Genomic DNA, 21,567 nt, shown 5'->3' with positions numbered 1-21,567 from the left:
CCTCCTTGCTCCAGGGAGGGGATCTCCATGGGAGGGGGTCTTTTGAGTTGGCAAAATGGAGTAATTTGGAGCAATGGAAATTTAGTTGTGAAGTGAGTCAGTATCTTGGGTTGAGCTGGCAAAATGCCAGCTGCCCAACTACAAAGAAAAGGTGTTCCTCCCAGCCCCCCAACCAGCCAAGGGAAAAAGAGGGAGAGAGAAAAAAACCCTTTCAAACCAGGTTTATGCTGAAACTAACTATATGTATTTATACAGAAAAGAGAAAACTAAGAGAAAACTACAATATAACACACACTTACACAAGTTATATATAACAAGAAATAACCTCCCACTCCCCAAAGTCTGTTACTCTGGATTCATAAGCACTCTAAAAGACACCCAGCCAGAAGCAAAGTATAATAACAAAATGTTTCTACTTCCCTGAATTCAAACAAAATGCAAGTAGGGACAGCAGGAGCAGGGCCTGCTCCAAGACAGGAGCTCCACCACGTCCGGCTTGTACCTCAGCCATGATGGAACTGACCTAACACCTCCCACTGCTGCCTCATATCTTATGTTTGTGTCATCTGGTATGAAATATTTCCTTGGTTACCCAGTCAGGTGAGAGCTGTCTCCCCATCCACATAGATTCTCTGAGCCTGCTAATTTGAGGCCTAGCTAAAACCACTACAGTCAGATAGGTGAGTCAGCATGTCCCAGAGCTCAGGCTGCTGTGCCCAGCTTAGTGCAGGGAGAGTTCAGCATCCTGCTCATGCTGTGCAGGGTCTGCATGGGGACAGCAAGGACAGGCCTGGATCTACCCACGTGGGACACAGAGGTCTCAGAGCAGGGGAGCACAGCAAGGGGGTACCTCCTCACCCACCACCCTCTGCTCCGTGGGATCTCTGGCCATGGCAGAGGGGCTGTGCATGAGTTATGACCCTGGTGAGCAATACACCTCTGAGGAGAGAGCCCCAGGTTCATGCTCACCTGCTGTGGTTCCGTGTGCAGGACACAGCAGCACCTGAGGGGATGAATCTGTTCAATGCAGTCCCTTGTGCCATGGTCCCTGCATGCTGCAGTGGTTCCTCTCCCTGCTGCTTGCACACCTGGTTTTCTGCAAAGAGCAGGCTCCTGAACTGCCTCATCCTCCCCCATGGTGTGCTGTGTGCACTGTGTTGGGGCAGTGGGATCTTGCTGCCAGGATGCTCACTGGAAAACTGCTGCTATGGAGCCAAGTGCAAGCTCTGCCTGGTCTTTCCGAGGCTGCCACTGTACAAGCCTGGGCCAAGGCAGAACAGGAGATGTGGGGTGAACATAAAGCTGGGGATATGCTTGACTTGATGCTCTGCTCAGGATGACCTTACCCCATCAGCTGTGCTTTTGCAGAAGCTGAAGCAGGTGAAAACATGGCAGGGAATTGATTTTTATTCATTCTTTCAGCATTTCAGGAGAACAGAAAATTTACAAATAAATGTACATCTTTTCTGTCCCAAAATCCTTCTGATGGCCTGATGAACCATCACAACAATACTCACAGCCTGCTGGTGTACCAGAGCTCTGTCCTTCAACCCTGACCCTGAAAAAACAACTTCTTTGCACACAGCTTAACCTTTGCAGTGAGCCTTGACTACAGGGAACCCAGGGTTAAATAAGTGCATGTTTATAGTGTACCATCAGGGACATCAGCTTGTGAGACTTTTGACCTTAGTCTGAGGTTGTCTTCACAATTTTGCTGTTCCTCAGCCTAAGGTTAAACCAAAAAGTCTTCTCTTTCTGCAAAGAAGAGAGAATTCCTGACATTTTCTTTAGCAGTAGGTCACTTACATCTGCAACTACCAATACGAGTTTATGGAGCAAGAGCAATACCCTATGAAGAAGCTATAAATCCAGAACTGTAGCCAACACCATGAACAAGGCATTTGATAATTTAGGATATATTTGCAAGCATCTGAATGTTCACTCACCACAGTTAGCCCCCCTGAGAGAAGATCCTCCAGATCTTCTCCAAAGCTAAGGATGGTAGAAACAAACCTGGAGGCTTTAATTTTCATATACTAAGGGCAATTCAATTAATAATTAAAATGTTCTCGAGGCTGGAAAAGCATGTGAAAAGAATGAAAAGGTTGGAATTTTGAAAAGAAGAAAGCTGGGAGTAATGTGACTGAAGTTTGCAAAATCCCCAAGGGAGTGAATTAGGTGAAATTGAAATCAAATCCTAAGACCAAGAGCTGGGAGTAGTCAGTGGAACTGGTAGGATATCACCCTGAAACAGAAAAAAAGGAAAGATTTCTTCATCCAGTGAGTAAACCATCAAGAATCTGCTGCCACAAGAAGCTGTGGAGGGAGGTGCTGTCAGCATGGTCAGAAAAGGATTAGACCAGCTAATGGAGAGCAGGTTCATGAGGGAATACCAGAGAGAACAGTCAGGCTTGTGCCTTCTGCTGTCCCCAAGCCCAGTGACTGTGAATGCTGAAGTAGAAGACTCTCAGGCTGCAGAAGGCTCCCCTAAAACAGCATCTCCTATTGCCTCTGTTAGTTTCAGGCTAGATGGGCTCTAACTCTTACCAAGTAAGGTTCCTGTTCCCTTTCTTGTTCCAGTTTTCTGCAGGGTTTTGCCAGGATGTAGCACTCAGCTAATGGGGCTTCTCAGCAATGTGGCTGAGGGATGAGCCTATGAGGATAACCTCCACCCTCATCGTGGGGAGCACAAGGTCATATTGATAGGGATGGAGCAGATGGGAAGTGTGTGCTGTGCCTGTGTCCAGGTAGTGAGACCATCCACACTCAGCTGGCAAACGTGGAACACCCTTGACAGCTCAATCCTTGCCTGCACAGCCCTGAAGCGCCTTTGCCTCATACTGGAGCCAGAGACCTTGCTGTGCCTCTGTGCTGGAGATGCAGCCCAGGGTGGGCCACAGCTCCAAGCACCTCCAAAAAAGAAAATGCAGGCATTGGATAGAGCTGTCCTAGTCCAGGGCCAAGACCTGTCCCAGCACAGGTCCAATGGGGATATGCCAGTGCTGCAGAAATCCTGCACACCCATCAGCAGAGCTGTGTACCATACACCACAGAGACCCATACAGGCCCTGCAATTTTAGCTCTTTCTCCTCAGGGTCTTTGCAAATAACCCATCTGCTTTTCCAACATATTACCAATAGATTATTGAGACTTTGGTTGGGTCATGGGGTAACTTGGTGTAGCAGGAGGTGTCCCTGCCCACAGCAGGGTGTTGGAATGAGCTAGGCTTTAAAGTTCAATCCAACATGAACCATTCTGTGATTCTGTGACTCCCACCTGAACAGGAAGCGTGGTGTCACATTGAGGCAGACCTAGGACATTGGAATAATGAATCATCCCCCCAGACAACTAATACCAATCTCTCTGCAAGTGCCCCATGACAAAGAAGTGCTCATAAAGATATGTAGGAAGCAACTAGGGGTGGGTAAAATGGGTTGGGCTGAGTTAGGAAGAAATCTCTGTCTCCATTTTTCCGTTCCCAGTTTCACAGAGAAGTCATGTAGAAGATCTTACGTTCTTCCCAGGGCCCAGAAACTCGTGCGTAAGGATGCAGTTGTATTTCTTCAGGATTCTGTATTGGGACACAGGACTACTTCTGGCTTTGGTAACATACTTTTAGATAAACTTTGTCTGTCGCAGTGAGCTGAGGAGTGCAGTCCAAGCCCAGGATTTCAGTTTGACCAAAGCATCCACTCTGGCTTTGGGCATGAGATGCATTTCAAAACACAACTGATCAGGTATAAAAGCTGCCATTGTCCAGCAAGACAAAGCTTCAGATCAATTTCCCTCTCTTCTAAATCCTTCCCAGGGTGATCTCAGTTCCTTCCAGTGACTTCCTCAGTCACAAGTCTTGGTCAAGTAACTTGGACAAACAAGATCTAGCTTTAAGCTATTTTGAGAATATTTTTTGCTTATTTGCTCTTTGTTCACCACACTGCCTGACTGGGCTGCTTGGCCACATTTGGTGGCTTCTGCTTGTGGTTTGGGTGGGCCTGAAGCTTCACAAAGAGAAGGAAGATGGGTGCAGCCGGCACAGTTGCATGTTTGTGCTGTTCTCCAGCCAGTGCCAGCATCCACAGTTACTATTTGCATCAGCCTTCCTGTAGTCAGTGCACCAGTCAGCTTGGCTGCCGTGTGGGGAGCCTGTGGTTTAAGTCATGTCAGTCTCAGATGCCACCTTCCTGCCACGATGCTTGTCTGAGCCCTCTCACATCAGAGAAAGGATGTTTAAAGTGCAAAGACCACCTACACAAAGCTTAATCTGACTGACCAGAAGACATCTTATTGTGGCAGTGCTGTGACCCTCTTAGTGCCATGAGACATGGAAGAGGAGCTCATACCTACCAAGCAGAGCTACATTATTTGGATGCTGTGATTGTTATAATGCCCTGGGAGCCCCTGCAGCATTTTCCAGTCTCCCTAATTTAGAAACTATGAGTTGTTGTGATGCCACAGAAGGTGCTTGGAGAAGTAGTGAGACCACTGACTTCTCCTGGGCCAAAGGCTTCTGCTGCACCAGCTGCAACCCATCAGTTTTCATCATCATACTCATGCACAATATGACATCATATTGTTCCTTCCTAGAGGCAGGAGAGCAAATTCCCCAAATGAGTCTGACCATATTGTTAACCCTCCAGTATAACTGGGAAGATGGAGTTCCTGAGCTAAGGGTGTTTGGGGAGACAGCCAGACCTGAGCTGCCCCATTGGCACCTGCATCTGCAGGACCCAACATCCCTGCTGCTGATCCTTGAGCAGACAATGTAAGGAGTAGTTTAGGCATGGTGATTCCTCATTTCATGTTCTCTTTGAGAAAACTTATTTTCAGTTTTGTTCTGAGAAACCTAACCTATTGCTCTCCTAGATTAAAGTTTGGTTCTGTTGTTCTAGATCTGCCTTTTCGGAGAATTAGAGCAATTTCCACATGAGGCAACCCAGTGAGTTTGGGAGTAATAAGACCCTGGGGTCTGCCTGGGGAAATTTATTGCATGCTGAGGGGAAAGGGGGACCCCTGCCTCCAGGGGTCACCAGCCAGGATCCTCTCCAAAGTAACAGTCTGCACATTCATGGAATCCTGCCATTGGTACCTTCATGTTATCAACCTTGTCAGGCTGAGCTGAGATATTCTACACTAATTGACTCCTGTAAGCTGAGCTGAATGCAAGAAGGAGCAACTGAACTGCCACAAGGCCCAGCCATGACACTCCTGTTTCATCAAGTTTTGTTCAATATTATTCCCAGGAGCTTTCTCCTCATGAAAATACTTTTTCCAAATGTTTTTTCAAAATATTGCTCAGCTGCAGAAAGCTGTTTATTTATGTTTGTCAGGTATCGAACAAGCTCCCAGGAGCATTGCATTGATGGAAAAGAAGAAAGGATCAACAAGTAAGAATGTACCAGGCAAGGGAAGTTCAATAGCAGAAGTTTTTCAGTCTCAGGCAGGACTTGGTGCAAAGAAAGAGCAGGTTTGTGCCTTTCAGCCTTTGTCAACATTAGTGGGAGGTAAGCCTGGCTGTACCACCATCTCAGCATGTGATGGAGTATCTCTTTCATGCCACCACAAGTCATCTTAGGTTTTCTTAGCTGAAAATTCACATTTTTAATTTCACCAGGACCAATAGCTTATGACTCAGTTTAGATCCACAGAAGAATGGCCAGTCTACGTTCCAAGGGTGTATGGAATGGAGAGTTTACCATGTCTCTGAGCATCTTATTCCAATTGTCAGTTATTCCTACTGTTAAAAATAGTTACTTTATCTCAAGCCTGACAACCCCCAGCTTTGCTTTCCAATCCCTGGATCTTTTACTATGTTTGTCTGCCCTCTTAAAGAGCCCTTTTCACTCAAGTATTCCCCCACATCAGTTCTCACAGACCATGATTAAATCACCTCTTAAAAACCAGATAAACTAAACAGATCATGTTCCATTAGTCTCTCACTGAGAATGATTTCTAGCCCTGGGAGAATCTTCTAGTTCTTTTCCGAGTCTTTTCCAAGTTTTCAGTGTCACTCCCAAGCATAAGCACTAGACCTGAATGTGCCATTTTGGTGATGATGTCACTAAGATCACATGCAAGAGCAGTGCTACCTCTGTGATATTCCCTGCTTGTGCATGTCAAAATGCTGTCCAGCCTTGCAGCAGCAGTGGGACTGTCTGTTCTCTGGGTTTTGGCTGAAGCCTGAACCCTCTCCAGAGCCCCTGTTCTCCCTGTTCCATCATCACAGAGTGTCCTGCACATCTGATATCAAGCCATTATTAACTGTTGACTGAAGTGTCCCTGTTTTTCTATGTTCTGGTGCCTACGAGTCCCTCAGTCCTCCAGCCTGACTTTTCCTGTGCCACCAAGTATCCATCTGCAATTTTCCTTAGGTAAGGTTTTATCCCTGCACATTGCACTTAGCTCCACACGTGGCCAGGAGAGGGATGGGCTGAGGCTTTGTGACCTGTTTGGTAAATCATAAGTTGCTTTGTCTCAGCCACAAACAGCACAGGGCAGCCTGGCCAGGCTGGGTGGGCAGAGGCTGGTGGATTTCTGATGAAATAGTTTAAAAAGGAGATTTGAAGGAGGGAGAGAGTGAAGTCAGCTGAGAAGAAGAAATATTATTCCCAGACATTAAGGATAATGGAATGGAGAGCTACAGCAGGCTGGGAGATCCCCGCTCCAGGATAAACCCAGATCTTCATCCCAGGGAAGAGGGGAAGACCCCAGCATGGGTCTCACATAGGTATCAGCCAAGTAGGTGGCAGTCTGCACAGCTCTGGTTAGCTTGGACCATGGGAGGAGGTCTCAGGAGCTGAGGAAGGCTTTGTTGAGGAGCAGGCTTCCCTGAGGGTTCCCTCTGGGGACAAGATGAATCCCTGGATCTATCCTGGCACCATCTCAGCAGACCTGTGCTGCCCACAAGCACCAGAAAAAAAGCACTGAGTTCCTTCTGCTTGTTCAACTGCACCTAAATATCTTGTTCCTTCCACAGCTCCCACCATCCAACCACAGGAACCCAGAAATTGCCAAGAAAAGGAAATTATCAACTCTGGAACAACTGTGTCTCAGCAAAAGCTGGTGAGATGCTCTTCTAGCTTTTCTGGATGTCTTTTGTACCCGTATTTCCTTCACTCCTTTGCTCAGTTCCTGACCCAGGACCTGGCTGCTGCAGCCCAGGCCACTCTGCAGCCCCCACACCGACACACACAAGCTCTATGAGGAGCAGAACCTGGCAAGAGGACTGGGAAATATTGTCACTTCAGCTGAGGTCACGCTGCAACCCATCTTCTACCCAGAGACCTCAAATGAAGACACTGGAAAATAACACTGGAACAAACTCAGATGTTATTCTCCAGCCTGTCATTACCCTGAGTCAGATGGAGATGAGTGAAGAGGCTCTACCCAGGCTGGATTGTAATCAGAGTGATGGAAAAGACCATTAGGTCATCTGGGCCATCAGCCTCCACCAATACACGCCTGTCCTCTGCTTCATGTTATCTAGTGCTGAGCTTGGAGTGAGTCAAGTGATGCAGCTTCCTGCTTCCCACGGGAGACTTTTCCTAATAAAAGTAGCAGCTGAGATGGAAAAATTTCCTGATATCCTGCCTAAATATGCTGTTGCTCACATACATCGTATTACTCGGTCTGATCCTCCTGTGAGACTCCAAAAGCATGTCTCTCCTTGGTGTTCATACCCATCACCTGCCTGTGTACAGTTATTTTCCCTGAGTTGCCATCTAGACAGGCTGCATTTTGCTGTATGGTTATAAGGACTCCAGACACAAGGCTGCAAATAGCTTTCTTCGTCCTTGGAGCCTTTGGACTCCTCCTAAGAAGCTGGATTTTCTGGTCACTCTGCAAAGGGGAATATTTTGGACAGGTTTTTGTACAAAATGTAGGATGAGACTTAGAGAGATAGGCCATTGAGTCAAGTTTCTCATTCTAATTCTTTAACTTTTGTTCTGATCTAGTTTTCATTCTTTAAAATTTAATGTCTCATTTCTCCAGAGATCTCCATCCCATTTCCACATCTAATTAGAGTTTGAAGTGCCAGCAAGGCACATGGTGCCACTTGGAGGAATGCTCCAGGTGCCAGGTGACTTAAAGGTTTGCAGTTTGTAGAGGGACACCAGCATTTACTTTCAAGGTAGAAGATGGGAAAGAAAGGGAGATAGGTAGATCTATAGATTGATGTCTTTAGGAGCAAGAGATGAAGCCATGAAGCTTTCTAAAGACTTAAGTGCATTTGGCTTAGCTCATTCCCCTCACTTTGAACAAGAGGCTTGTTAGAGTAAGTGATTTTCAGGGTTGTGCAAGCCCTGTGGTAGAGCAGTTCTCCAGCATCAGATGCTGCAAGGATGGGGAATCCCCTGTGTCCCCAGTGAGTTTGGCATGGGATGTGTTCCTCACCCACCTGACTGCTGCTCAGCCCTTACAGCCCATTGGCTCCTCACAGCTTCCTCCAAGGACACGACTGGGAGCACTCTGGTGGCATTGAGGTGTATCGATAGGAAGGACCCAAGTGATTCAGGGACACACACACAGTGTGTGCAAAGTCACAGGTTTTTCCTCAGAACTGTACCTTGGCTTCCAAAACTTGTTACCGTTAGCTTCTGACAAAAACTTTGCCATGCATAATCCTTCCTTGCTGCCTCAATGCCACCAGCCTGGGAGTGCCACAGTCCCTGAGTCCCAGTGCCTTGCAGGGAGCAGAATAAGCCACAATCCAAGATGGAGCCCCTGTGTAGGACAGATAAACAGAGCTGTGCCTGCAACAGGAAATTAATTTAAATTTAGAAGAAATAATTTTTTCCCTTGGTCAAATGAGATGGGAGATCCTCCTTCTGTTCTTCATTAAGCAACAAAGAGTGAAACCAACAGCAAATTGTGTGCAAACCACCCAACTGTGGCCCTGAACTCCTGAAACATCTTTATTCACTTAATCTGGGATTCAGGAAATTCTCATCCAAGCCAGTTTTATTGGGTGGTTTGAAATGAGCTCTCAGCCTCCCAATCAGTAACAGATGAACAATTTTGCATAACATTTTTCTCCTGGATTTTTGGCTCTGCTTCTCCTTTCTAGTGGCTGAGCTGATGAAGCAGACCTGTTGTTCGTCCTTTTGGAGATGCCAGCGTTGCTTCAGTTCCAGGAATGGCCACAGCCTGTCCTGGGTCTTGATCAAGGTCAAGTCTTACTTTTCTGGTGGCTCATCCCCCCATGTCCTCTCTCACCACCTCCCTCCTAACTCCTTCTTCCTGCTGCTTCCAGGGTACTTCCATCAAGTACTGAGCTCATAGAGATCAACCCAAACCAGGTCCCAGGTGCTGAAGGGCAGCAGTAGATGCTGATAAGCTGCAGCGCAGCTTGGCTGAGATGTGTGGGCATCTGCTGATGAGACAGAAGGGAGGACAGGTCCCAGATGTGGCTGGAGCTGCATGGGGAGGAGGGGTGCTCTGTGGGCTGACCTGCCCCTCACCACCTCTCTAGGCAGGTGGCTGCTGGGCTTGTTTTCATTGTTCTCTCCTGAGCAGAGCTGTTGCATTTGGGAGCAGAGCACAGGTGAACTTCTGTGCTGTTTGGATACCTCTAGCACCAATATCCATGTTGGCCCATCACCAGTGCACCCAGTGCACGTGAGGGCACACCTGTCACCATGTGGGACACACTGTGTCTGCAGGCCTGCTGTGTACAACCTGTGGACTCATGTGCCAGAAGTGGTGGGAGTAGGACACGCTCATCCCCATGGCCAAGGTGGTGCCAGTCCACAGGGCTTCTCTGTCCCACTGGGAATGGACAGCATTTGGGCCACTGAGAGAAGGCAAAAGGAAAAGGGTGAGACCCTGGAAAAAAGAGAGTTGTAAAAGGCCTGGAGAAATCCTAGCCCTTTGGCAAGGGGCTGTTCATGTGTGCATGCTGTGTCTGTGCACATGTGCATTACTTGTCAGCATCCCTCTGCCTCCACCCCTGTGCCTTGGCTGCCCAGAGCTGCCAGTTGAAGGCCAGTCAGGAAATTAAATAGGTGCTATGCACCCTCCTTGTCCCCCCCTTGTGGGTGGCCTCCCTCACCTGCACATCACCCTCTGCACCCCACCAGCTCTCTGGCAGCAGATTTCACTGGATGATGTTGCCGCCTTGATGTTTCAGTGCTGCCAGTTCCCAGAATAACCGGGTCTCAGGGCTAGGGAAAAACACTTTGCTCAGCCGATATGTTTGCTCAGATGCTTCAGCCCAGGCTTTTATTATTATAATGCCTTGGAGATCTGGGGCTTAGAGAGGGATTTGCTGCCATGTGCCTGACAAAGAGGAGTGACCTCAGCGACACCGGAGAGCAGAGAGCGTATAAAACCTTTCTGGGCTCTGCGTAGGAGTGCTGCTTCCCTTCTTGGCTGCTTTTGGCTCCATCTGCGCTCTCCACACATGGGTCTCCCTGATGGTCCCTCTTGGGTGGAGAGAGAACCATGCAGGAGATGAGTGTTCACATAAATGGGCTTCACATTATTTGCAGAGCTCCCAGATTCATGCCCTGAAATTTAAGTAGGAGAGTGATTCCCCTCATTGGAGCAGGTCTGTTTCTTCTCTCCATCCTCCAGCCAACCCATCTGCATGAACTGCTCACCCTATGGGCTGGCTCTCCAAGGGTGAAGGAGTTCCCTGCCCCCTCTCTCAGGTTGCCCACAGGGATCTGACACTGACTCTGCATTTTCTACACAGGTCTCTCCTACACGGTTGGGTGATCACCACTATGCTCTGCAGAGTTGAAACTGCATTAAATCAACATGTCTAAAGAACATATTAGGCATTCCTTCACTCATCCTGTGAAATATTGGCCATTTTCTGCCACATGGAGCAAAGTAAGTTGCAAACCCAATGGGAAAGGCAGGAAAAACAGTCATTAATAACTGTACTTAATTGCAACCTAATTTCTTGAAAAATGTATTTGAAAGCAGCTGGCAACAAGATGAACTGTGTGGAAAGTTTGAAGAACACCAGACTAGACATTAATTAGTCAACAGCCTCCAGGAAAGGTCAGGCTCTGGAAATATTTAAAGGCCCCATAATAAAATGAATTTTAATTCCAGTGCTAAATTAAAACTTTATTGCAAATCCCAAGAAAATAGACTCTCTCCCCACAGACACACTGCACATGTTTGAGGGAGACCTGCTTTCCACATACACCATGAGTTCCCTATGGGGTTTCACCAACCATTTCTTCTAGTGACCTCCTTCAGGTTGGAAGCACCACACAAGCACCTTCTTTCCATCAAGGGCTATTGTTAGTATGAGACCTCACTTACCAACCTCTCCAAATTGCCATCTGGCCTCTGTAGTGCAGCAAGACCTCTCCAGAAGCCTGGTGTCATTACTGAAGTCTCATCTGAAACCCACTCTTGGGCATGGATAAAGACCTCTTGGAAGACCTGCAGAGAAGCTATGACCACAGGCATGTGATCAGGGATGTTACTTGGAAGTGACCACACATCACTTGCTTCCAACAGCATTGCTGTTATACTGTCCCTGTTGATTTAATGAACTTGCCCTGAAAAACAAGGATACAGACTGGTATTGTTGTGTCAGTCCCTGGAGTTATGGCAGGAGTAAGGACCTTTCCTTTGCCATGTCAGTGACAATGTCCTGAGGATACAAGCTGCTCATCAAACATGAAAGTCCCAAGAAGGAAATGTGCTGATAAGGAAAAGCACGTACCAGTAAGGGTGGCACTCCCTCAAGAGGCATTGGACAAAAACACTACCAACAGACATATTTTATGCCTCTACATTTTTAATATTCCATTGTTCCTGGCCTGTTGGCTCTTCAGCTCTGTCCTTATCCTGGCCATCTTCATAGCACCCCTTGGCAAGTACCCTGCAGGAAACCTTGTGGGACTTTTATCATGACTTTTAGAGTCAGAGGGGCACATCTGCCATTCAGTGAAAGATGTCCTTGTGGGAAGACAACTGGCACCTACCACTGATTGTTATCCCATGACAGTCACTGTCACTTTCCCATATAAAGGTTCCCCTGTCTGAGTTGTGTGGCATTGCCCTGAACTCATGAATTCCAGGTGTGCATGGGAAGAGTATTCCTGGTCCTGCAGTATGGGAGCCACATGCTGAGCCTTCACACTAACTGCCCACTGCTTACCCATCCTGGCTGCTGTTCTTCTCTGTTACAGTCTGCTAAATGACACGTGTCTCCTTAGGAAATGGGACTGGGACAGGCTGGGAGCTTGCTAGCAGATGGTTTTTGGAAGTGCACAACATCACAGAACTTGCATCATGCACATTTGACTGAGTGCAAGCCAGTATCTCTGAGCTCTCCCACTTCTGCTGGCTCATCTTCCCTCTTAGCTCTGAGGCAACTGCAAGTCCCAGACCTCCCATGCTCCTCAGTCCCTTTCACAGCAGCTGGCAGGAAGCAGTGGCTTCCAGGTTTGCAGGAAGTTGTGAATAAATTGGTTTCAGAAATAGCAAACTGTTTGGACTCCAGGTATTTCCAAAAGAAAACATCTCAGTAGCTTTCCTTCTCTGAAAGGTTTAATGAAGTTTGCCTCAGTTCAGATCAGACAAAGGCATTTTCCAAACATTTCAAACTTTTCAGAGAGGAAGCACTTCTGCCATCTGATGGCAAAATACTGCCAATGCCACGAATCATAGAATAACAGAATGGCTGTGGCTGGAAGGGGCCTCAAAGCTCATCTCGTTCCAATCCCCTGCCATGGGCAGGGACACCTTCCACTAGCTGAGGGTGCTCCAAGCCCTGTCCAACCTGGCCTTGAACCATTCCAGGAATGAGCAGTCCACAACTGCTTTTCTCAACAAGTTGACAAGGCTTTGGGGGCACATATCTGACAACCCATACATTGCTCTGTTCTCCTTTTCTTCTCCTGGCACATCTCCTGCAAGAGAGGGAGGCAGGTGCTGTCTGATGCCCTGTCACTAACAAGGAGGTGGGAGGTAGCAAAACAAAATTCCCAAGGCTTTCCCACAAGTGGTAATGTTTTTCAACAGAAATTGTGGGGTATCCTTTTCTAATCTCAAGTGTGGACTGCTCTGCTGAGGCTGGGAGAGATATTTCTGTCCTCTACTTGCCATTCAGAGGTGCCTGGTCCATCTCTGAAGTATCTGTACAAGGTTGACATAGACACCAAGCTGCAAATACAGACCTGAGGGTTGCAAGGAGAAAACAGAGAAGATGGGTTTGTCTGTAGTTCGTTTCAGAGGAAGTTCCCTTTCCTTCTGTTCACATCATTTCAGCCTTTCACCTTCATCCAAGACAGCAGCTCCGGCTTCTGGGCCAGCCAGGTGATTCATGTGCTTGGAAATCCTGCTTCCTGATCAACTATTGCCTTGTGCCAGACAGACTGTGTTTGGCTCATTCATCCATTTTGATGGACACATCACAAGAAGAGTGAGAGAGAGAAAAAAGCTCTGCTGTAAGCCAAGAAAAAGAGATGCTTGAAATGCATAGGGGAAATTCTGCAGGTAGGGAGAATGGGATCAAGTCTCTGGGGAATCCAGGCAACAAAATAGTGACATATTTTGTCCGTTTTGAGGAAATTGCTTGGATCAGGCAGAAACAACACACTGGCCTCTGGCCGGGTGTTCAGACCAGCCCTAGGATCCAAGGGGCTTCATCGAGGAGAGCAGAGGATACCCACAGGGAAACCTGGCATTTCCCTGTGTCTGATGTTGAAAGTGAAGGTGATTTAGGAAGACACATAAGTGTCTATCTTTCCAGGAATTGCTGTAGAATCAGCATGGGCTCCATCATGTTTGCAGCTAGGGGACATAACACATCCCACATCCATCTGAAGAAGAGCTGTAGTGCTCCATGCCATAGCTAGAGGCTGTGTTGACATAAATGCCTGGCTTCGTGAAGCCAGAGGAGTCCCTCCTTGGTACAACCTTGTTGTATCTTCACAGATTATGGTGCTGGAGCTCATTGAAGCAGAAGCAGGAGAGGAGAGGACCTTCAGATCCATTTCCCTCCTGCAGGAGGATGTGCTGTTAGCTGTCACCATCCCAGGAGCAATGTTGGGCACAAGCTGTTGCCTGCAGTCCTTCTTCAGTGACTGCACAGCACACCATAAAACCCACCAAGGCACCCCATAGTATGTCCATCTCCCGGAGATGTGCTGCTTTTCAGGTTTAGGGGATTCAGGGCTCCAGGAAAAACATGGCTTCTCTAACAGCCCACATTAGAGCTCTGACAAGGAAGGATTCACCTTAATGCTTTCCACTTGGAGAGATCAGGAAACAGGAGAGACGAGAAGCTCCTTGGAAGGAAATCACCTCTTTGTCTTCCCCTGGCCTCACTAGGGGATAGAGGCAGGAACAGGAACACATTGGACATCCTGCCCCTGTATCACCAGCTGTGACCCTGTCCCTGACGCATGAGCTGAGTGCCAGCAGCCAGCATTCTGCTGCCAGCCCCTATGTTTATGAACCAACAGTTCAGTATTTTATGATTTGGGCGAGGTGATTGGTCTCCAGCAGCCAGACTGCCTGGCTGGAGTGTGCCACCACCCTGCCTGAGGGTCCTGCTGGTTGCAGGGTGACAAATGGCAAAGGTGCCCTGATACAGCAGCTCTTGAGGGCTTCTCATGCTAAGCCAGCTGGCCAGAGCCTTACTACTGAGTCCAAAACTCAGAACTATGGGAAATGCTGCAGGCAGCCCAGAAGGAGCTCTGCAGTCGAAACAGCCCAGGCTGCAGAAAGGCATCACTCACTCTCGCTGATAATCAGTCAGAAAACTTCCTGGGCCCCGCCTGCAACAGTTGAAAGTGAATCTGCTCTCTGGGAAAGGAGGTGATCTCTGCACTGTTTCAGGGAGCCTGACCTTGACATCAACTCAGTCCTGTGAGCTGCCACCCAGAAAAGCCAGTGTGCCATGTCCTCACCTCCTCTGCCCAGAAACCTGTACAGTGCATCCATGGGGCTGCCAAGCATCTCCTTCACCTTGACCCTGAAGTCACTGTCCTCACCCTGGGCAGCTGGTGCTCTCAGAGCTAGCAGTGCAGTGGAACTCAGGGAGGAGTTAGTCAAGGGCTTGAAAGATTTTCCTGTGTGCAGTGATTCATGTCTCGTGTTTGTCAGTAGATGGGAGTGTTTGGAAAAGAGTCAAGTCATCATGAAAACATTTACAAATCCCAGACGTTTTGCGGATTTCACCACAAATTATCTTCTGTCCAACACAGCCAACCCACACGTTCATCGATATTTCTGAGCTGCAGTTTATTAATTCTCTATTTCCAGCAACAGTGTGAAGATAGCGATGGCCAAGTAGAGGGGGAATGCCACTGTAGTTGTGCCAGCTGGACAGTAGAGGATTAGTGGTTGGAAGCCCAATGACTCATCTCTTCCTCATGGCTGCTTCACCTTGCCCAGCAGTCAAAGAGATATGGATCAAGACTTCCCTGGGAAAGAAGAAAAGACTGTTGCCAGGAGGGCAAAGGCCATGCCAGCTCCTCTAAAAGATCTGCCTGAGAGCATATGAAGAGGTGTAGTAGAAACATACAGTATAAATGAGGGTCAAAGCCTAGGAAAAAGAGGCTAAAAGGGATAGAAGAATATCAGGCATTGATGGCACCAAGGCAATTCAGATTGCAGTACATCTGTGAGTAGCTTTTCAAGACCTGCTGTCTGGGAAAGTAAGGAACAGCCCAAAACAAAGAACAGCATAAAACTAAGAACAGCCTATGCTCAAAGAAAAGAAGTCTAAAAAAGTCTTTTTAAAAAATGAAGCAAAAGTGCATAAATCAGCAGTGATGCCCACTCACAGGGGACCTGTATGAAAACACAAATCAAGTCCTAAATGTATCCATGGGCAGCAGCTGAGAGTCCAGGTGAGGTGAGGACTCGCCAGCGGACATCCCTTCTCCTCCGTGTCATTGCAAGGAGCTCTGAATTGGTCACCTGGAGATACTCCTCAGAGTCTGAATGCTGGACATTTGTCCTGGTGCTGTGAGTAGGTGGCTGTGAAATACTGAATGTGTGAAAACCAGTTTTGTTTGAAATAAAATAACTTTTTCCTTCTAAACCCTTTCTCACAGATATGGGGAAATATGTAGGAGTATGAGGAAATATGTGGGGAGATCTGAGGAAGTATTTGCACATATGGGCAAAAGTCTCAACTTGCTGTTCCAAAACGAGGGCAGAAACCCATCCTTTTTAATGTCATGTTGGGCTGATCCCTCAAAGTAGGTACAGACCTTGATTAACCTGATGTTTTGGGATGTAACTGAGTAGATGTTCTTCTCCCCATTCTTTACAATGCAGGCTGCCTCTCTGTCACAAGATAGAAAGAAAACTTGGCATGCTGAAGATTTCCTTCAGGACCTCTCCACTTACAGTGACTCTGGGGCAGGACACAGCTCAGCTTCCCTGCTTGTTGAACACAGGAAACATAGATCCATGAAGGTCATGTAAAGTTGTTTATGCCTCTCTGACAAAGTTAGAGCCTGAGGACATCTCTCATTCACCATGCAACAAAGGCAAGAAATTGAACCTCCTGAGGACTGGTCCTGGAAATGTTCATCTGAGAGGGACAATCCCTTTCTGATGCTGGGATGCTCATAGTGTTCAGGGAACAGCAGTCTCCACTCTTACCATCCTCAGGTCTCTCAACTGGATGATTGTTTCTAATTCAGGTTTTCCCTCTTGTAACAGCCAATGCTTATGGCAGCAGCTACAGCTAATGCTGCTGAGACATTCTGCTATGCATCTTTGTGGAGTGGCTCTTGGCTGCCTCCAGCCTTCAGTTTTGGAGCTGAAAGTGTATTTGTGATATTTTAACATCTATCAGCTTCAACACCTTGCCAGTGTGCATAGATAGTGAAAAACAACAGGGAGGTATGAAATGCCCCACTCCATGAGAGCCCATGGTGAAGCCATGGTGAAGCCTGAAGCTATGTGGGACTGACTACATATGGTGGCAGGTGCAGAGCCCAGCCCTTATCTTGACTTGCATAAGTTGGTGTTGGCTTGCTTTGGCTGTCCCTCCCCTCCAGACGTGTTTCCCACCCCCCATGGCAATGCCAGGTTTTACACCTGTGCCATGAAAGTGCTGCCACCACCCAGCACGTCGAGCCTAGGGTGCCTCTTCATGCTGTGAAGGGCAGCAGGTCACATAGACCTTTTGGTGCCAAACACTGAGGAATGTCCATGCCAACCAGTGACTGAGGTGTCCCCAGGTGTTAAACAGACACTTACCAGGAGCAGATCCTCGGGCTCCCATCTCACAACTGAGAACCAAAACCTCCAAACCTCAGCCAGATTCTGCCAGGACCCTCATAAGGTCATACTGATTCCAGTTAAAAAAGCTGTGCAAATCATAACAAAAGTAGTAATTAGCTAATGCAACCTCCTAGATATCTCAGGCCTTTGATATTTACCTTGATTCATCTTTATTAGGGCTAAAAATTTGTCTCAAGCTCCTCTTCCAGATAGCAGTACTACTGGATTGCACCAGCACTGCTTCATTAAAGAAAATCCTTGCCTCACTGTTCAATTGGGATTTCATGGTGCTGACAGCAGGGCCATTAATAATACACCCATTTTCTAATGTATTTTTTAACACAGAATAATTTTCCGGAACTTTCACAGCTGTTTTGACAATTGGCTCCCCTCAGGGCAGCATGGAATGCTGCAGGCAGAACTAAGTCCCAAAACTGGCAGAAGGAGAAGATGGGATGACCTTGGTCAAGCCCATCCAGGGCAAGTGACTTCCAGATCATGGGGCACAGGGCAAGGTGGAAGGCAACTTAACCCCTCAGGAAAGGAACAGAATGGCTGTGGAAAAATTTAAATGATTGTGTTCCCTCAGCACAAGCTCCAGAAGGACAGAGGTTGGCTGTTTCTCTGGAGCACGACCATATCTCAAGCAGAGTAGTCATAGTAAAATTACATAAGAAGTGTTGGCCAAGGGATCAAATCTCCTGATCCAGGCTTTAAACTGGCTCTTTGGGGTTAGCGGGAAAGCAGCTTTCTTGCACCATCGAGGGGTTTTCCTCAGCCTCACTCCCAACTGGCTGCTCCCTCGGACAGCTCAGAGTGGGGGTCCAACAGAGCACTTCTGTGGCTCCCCCCCACCCCAGCATGAGGATAAGCCCAGCCTCCACCTTCCTGGTGAGTGAACTCGAAGAAACTTAGGGCTCTGTTATTTCTTTTCTCCCGTTCTCAGAGTCCTTTTGAATATCCCTTCTCTCTGCTCCAGCTCCACAGGCTCCAGGGATTTGGTTCTGGCAAATAAGCTCAGGCAAGCAGGAGCTGACTGTTACATGACCCTTCTTGTAATTTGCTGGAAATCTTGTCCGTAGGATAAACAGACCAATGTTAACCTTTATATAGTAAATAAAACTCCAGTGAATGTGGCCACTTAACATGTCTAAAAGATACATTTTTACTTCTAATATTAACACATTTTTAAAAGAATCTTTCTTTGGCAAAAAAGCAAAAAATATTTGTTTCCTGTTTCAGTAAATAGTCGCCATGGTAGAGCAACTTCATCTGATACTTACTCCTTGCTGCATACAGCTGATCCCCCTTTATCCCTGTTTACTGCAGGGATGCGATTAAATACCTTCAGCCACTCCTGCTTGCAGATTTCCAGAGAGCACATATCCTGTTTATAGTCTCTGCCCAAGGCTGCTGGATGGGGGAGCTCCAAAAAGGAGAAAGAAAGGGTTGATGGGGAGATGCTGAGATGTGGAAGGAAAGGAAGGAGATGGAGAGATGTCTGCTACCACCTCCAAGCACTGGGATGCTGCACCATTCCCACTGAGAGTGACAGCAACAGAGAATCAGAGAATCACAGAAGGGGTTGGGTTGGAAGGACTTTAAAGCTCATCTCATTCCACACCCTGCCATGTGATGCCTCTGTCTAAAGAGGGTTGCTCCAAGCTTCATCCATCCTGGCCTTGAACACTTTCAGGAATGGGGCAACCACAGCTTCTTTGGGCAATTTGTGCCAGGGACTCACCACCCTCATTGGGAAGAATTTCTTCAGTCTTCAGCATAGCCAAGTATATTCCCTAAGTGTCCTAAATGCATCCAGGGACCGCCTGGATGAGGTTTCCAGAGCAGCTGGACTGCATTGGTTATGGACAGTGGCTGCTGCAGTGCTCTCCAATTCTCATGGCCATTCATGCACTACTCACCAGCTTTCTCAGAACATCAGAAGTTCCTGCAGCCTCCACGGAGGCTTGCCCTGGTGCAGTCCCTGCTGAGAACTGGGAGCCTGGGGCCCTCAGCACATTCATCAGGCAAGCAGGAAAGGCTTTGGAGCCTGAGTTATTTGATTCTTCCCAGCTTTTGTGTCCAGATGGAGCTAGGCTCTTTTTCTCAGAAAGGACTGCACCCACCTAGCACTCTGCATCCAGCACTGCTGTCAGGGATCACGGCCATGAGATGTGTGAGCTGTGCTGGGACACCTGCAACATCTACACACATCTGAGGGAAGTTTTCCATGCTACCTGTTGAGGACTTCAGCCTTTTATCCTTTCATTAGACACAGTGATTTCTTGCTTCTCCTCAGCCTATAGCAGATCTAGGGTTTTTAAGCCATGTGTGCTCTCTGCAAGAGGGTTTACTAGAGCAATAAAAGGCTGATGAAGAATGATTAAGGGAGACAGGGAAGGGTTTGGACATCTTGCTGAGAGCAGCCTTGGGTTTGGTTTTTGGACCAATCTGCCTGACATATGATGTTTCACATCACATCTGACTTGCATTCAGAAGGAATGCAAATGCATCCAGCTCAGCTTGGTCTCCTGTAGTGGACTGAACCTCATTGGATACCGCCTGGGGCTTGCAGGACACCAGATGTGGGGAGGATGATTTGTCCTTCTGAAGCAGAAGGACCATGGGGCCTGAACCTCACAGAAGGGGTGGTCAGGCATTGGAACAGATTGCCCAGGGCAGCGGTAGAGTCACCATCGCTGGAATTGCTCAAAAAACATGTGCATGTGGCATTTGGGGACATGGTTTAGTGGTGAACCTGGCAGTGCTGGGTTAATGGTTTGACTTGATGATCTTGGAGGTCTTTTCCTGCTTTAAAGATTCCATGGTTCTGTGAAGCTGGCTGAAGTCAACATGCACCCTGGGTTTCACAGGACCAGAGCCAAGAAGTGAATTTTCTGTGATGCTCAGCACTGCACAGCCTGAGTTTAGGTGTCCAAACCAAGAGATGGGTTTCCAAGGCTGGATTCCTTCTGTGGTGGACAGGGAAGTTGAGGAGGGGGCCCAGGCAGCTTCCCAAAATCCTGCACTGGGAGCATTGGACCCAAGACCATCAATGAGCAAGGCAGAGGCTCCAAGGCACAGGCAAGGAACAGACAGGGAGGCCCTGGCTACAGTCTGGAGGCTTTGGCCCTCAGCTGCAGAATAGAAGGTCTGAAATGTGTCCTCTCCTGGTTATGCACATCTTATTTGACAATTCCTGTCTGAAAAGCAGGAATGTTGCAGGGGTCTCTGATCTGAGAAATTTACATCCTGTGTAGTCTGCATTGAGGCACTGCTGGGTGAGGGAGCTTTTGTGGGCCACTTCCAACTTTTTTTCTCCTGGGGAAAAGGAAGAGCAAATATGAAGACCAATAGTCTCTCCAATCTTCCTCAGTGGATACCTCCCAAAATGAGTTATCCTCCATCCCTCAAAAACCCTATTTCAGTGCTGAGATTACCCCTCACCTCCCAACCAAGTCAGTTCGATCCACAAGTGTGTCAGTTGTGGCATGACCACCAGCTCCATCCTAGCTCAGGGCTTGCTGTAGAGGAGCACAGAGACATGGGGACATTGGTCACCTCAGCATGCCTGGCCAAGTCAGCAGCTCAGAGACAGGAGTCCAGATACAGACGTGGTCCTAAGACCTTTGCAGTTCAAGCCTTGCCATCCCACTGACCTGAGCAAGGCTTGGAGAGCTGGAAGAGCCATCGCATCCAGAAGTTTGGCAGAGCTGGAGCCACAAGCCCTGCTGGAAGCCACCTGCCCAGGCTATGTTCTCCTCCACTTGCCCAGGACAAGTGGGTTTTGTTTGGGGTGTGTGCAGGATGTGGCTCGGTGACCCCTCTGGGCAAGAGGCAGCCACTTGTGCCTCCAGTCTCCTCGGCCACAGCCAGCGTGTGAGGCAGAAAGCTCTCTTTGTGCTGGGGAAGGTGTCAGGTACTCGGCATGCAGAAGTTGAATTGGGGCTTTTCATGGGGCCAGAGGTTTGCCAGCTGAGGAATGCTGGCTCCTGGCTGCAGTAGGCTTGGCGGCCGGCGCTGAACCCACAGCCCGCCCTCCCTGCCCAGGGGCGATGTGGGGGCTGAGGACAGCAGGAGCCGTGTCCCCCCTATAGGTACACTGGGGATGAAGTCATTTATAAAGGAGCGGGTGTGCAGAGCCCTCAAGGGAGAAAAGTTGCTGTTTTGGGAGGCACATCCTGATTGGTGCATCTCAGACAGGATGTGGTACTCGGAACCTGGCAGCCTACTGAAGCTGGGAATGCACTGGAGATGCAACGTGCCAGCAAACCCTCAGCACAAACCCTGCAGCATCCAGGCAGCATGAGGGGACAGCCCCAATGAGATCTGCTTTAGGGAATACATGGG

General features: G+C 48.1%; 1 long non-coding RNA gene across 2 annotated transcripts in view; it reads left to right on the top strand.

The window, feature by feature from the left end:
• The window catches only part of LOC139682019 (uncharacterized), a 29,168-nt gene extending 10,816 nt beyond the window's left edge, over positions 1-18,352 (top strand). For both annotated transcript variants that reach the window (XR_011699585.1, XR_011699586.1), the window contains 4 exons: positions 6,974-7,059; positions 9,065-9,165; positions 10,694-10,833; positions 16,261-18,352. This is a non-coding gene — a long non-coding RNA (uncharacterized lncRNA). The remainder of the gene's footprint in view (positions 1-6,973; positions 7,060-9,064; positions 9,166-10,693; positions 10,834-16,260) is intronic.
• Positions 18,353-21,567: the final 3,215 nt, after the last annotated feature.

The sequence above is a fragment of the Pithys albifrons genome, chromosome 22 (genome assembly GCF_047495875.1).
Source record: "Pithys albifrons albifrons isolate INPA30051 chromosome 22, PitAlb_v1, whole genome shotgun sequence".
NCBI lineage: Eukaryota > Metazoa > Chordata > Aves > Passeriformes > Thamnophilidae > Pithys > Pithys albifrons.
Note: the sequence above shows the minus strand (reverse complement) of the source record. Positions and strands in the feature narration are given on the sequence as shown.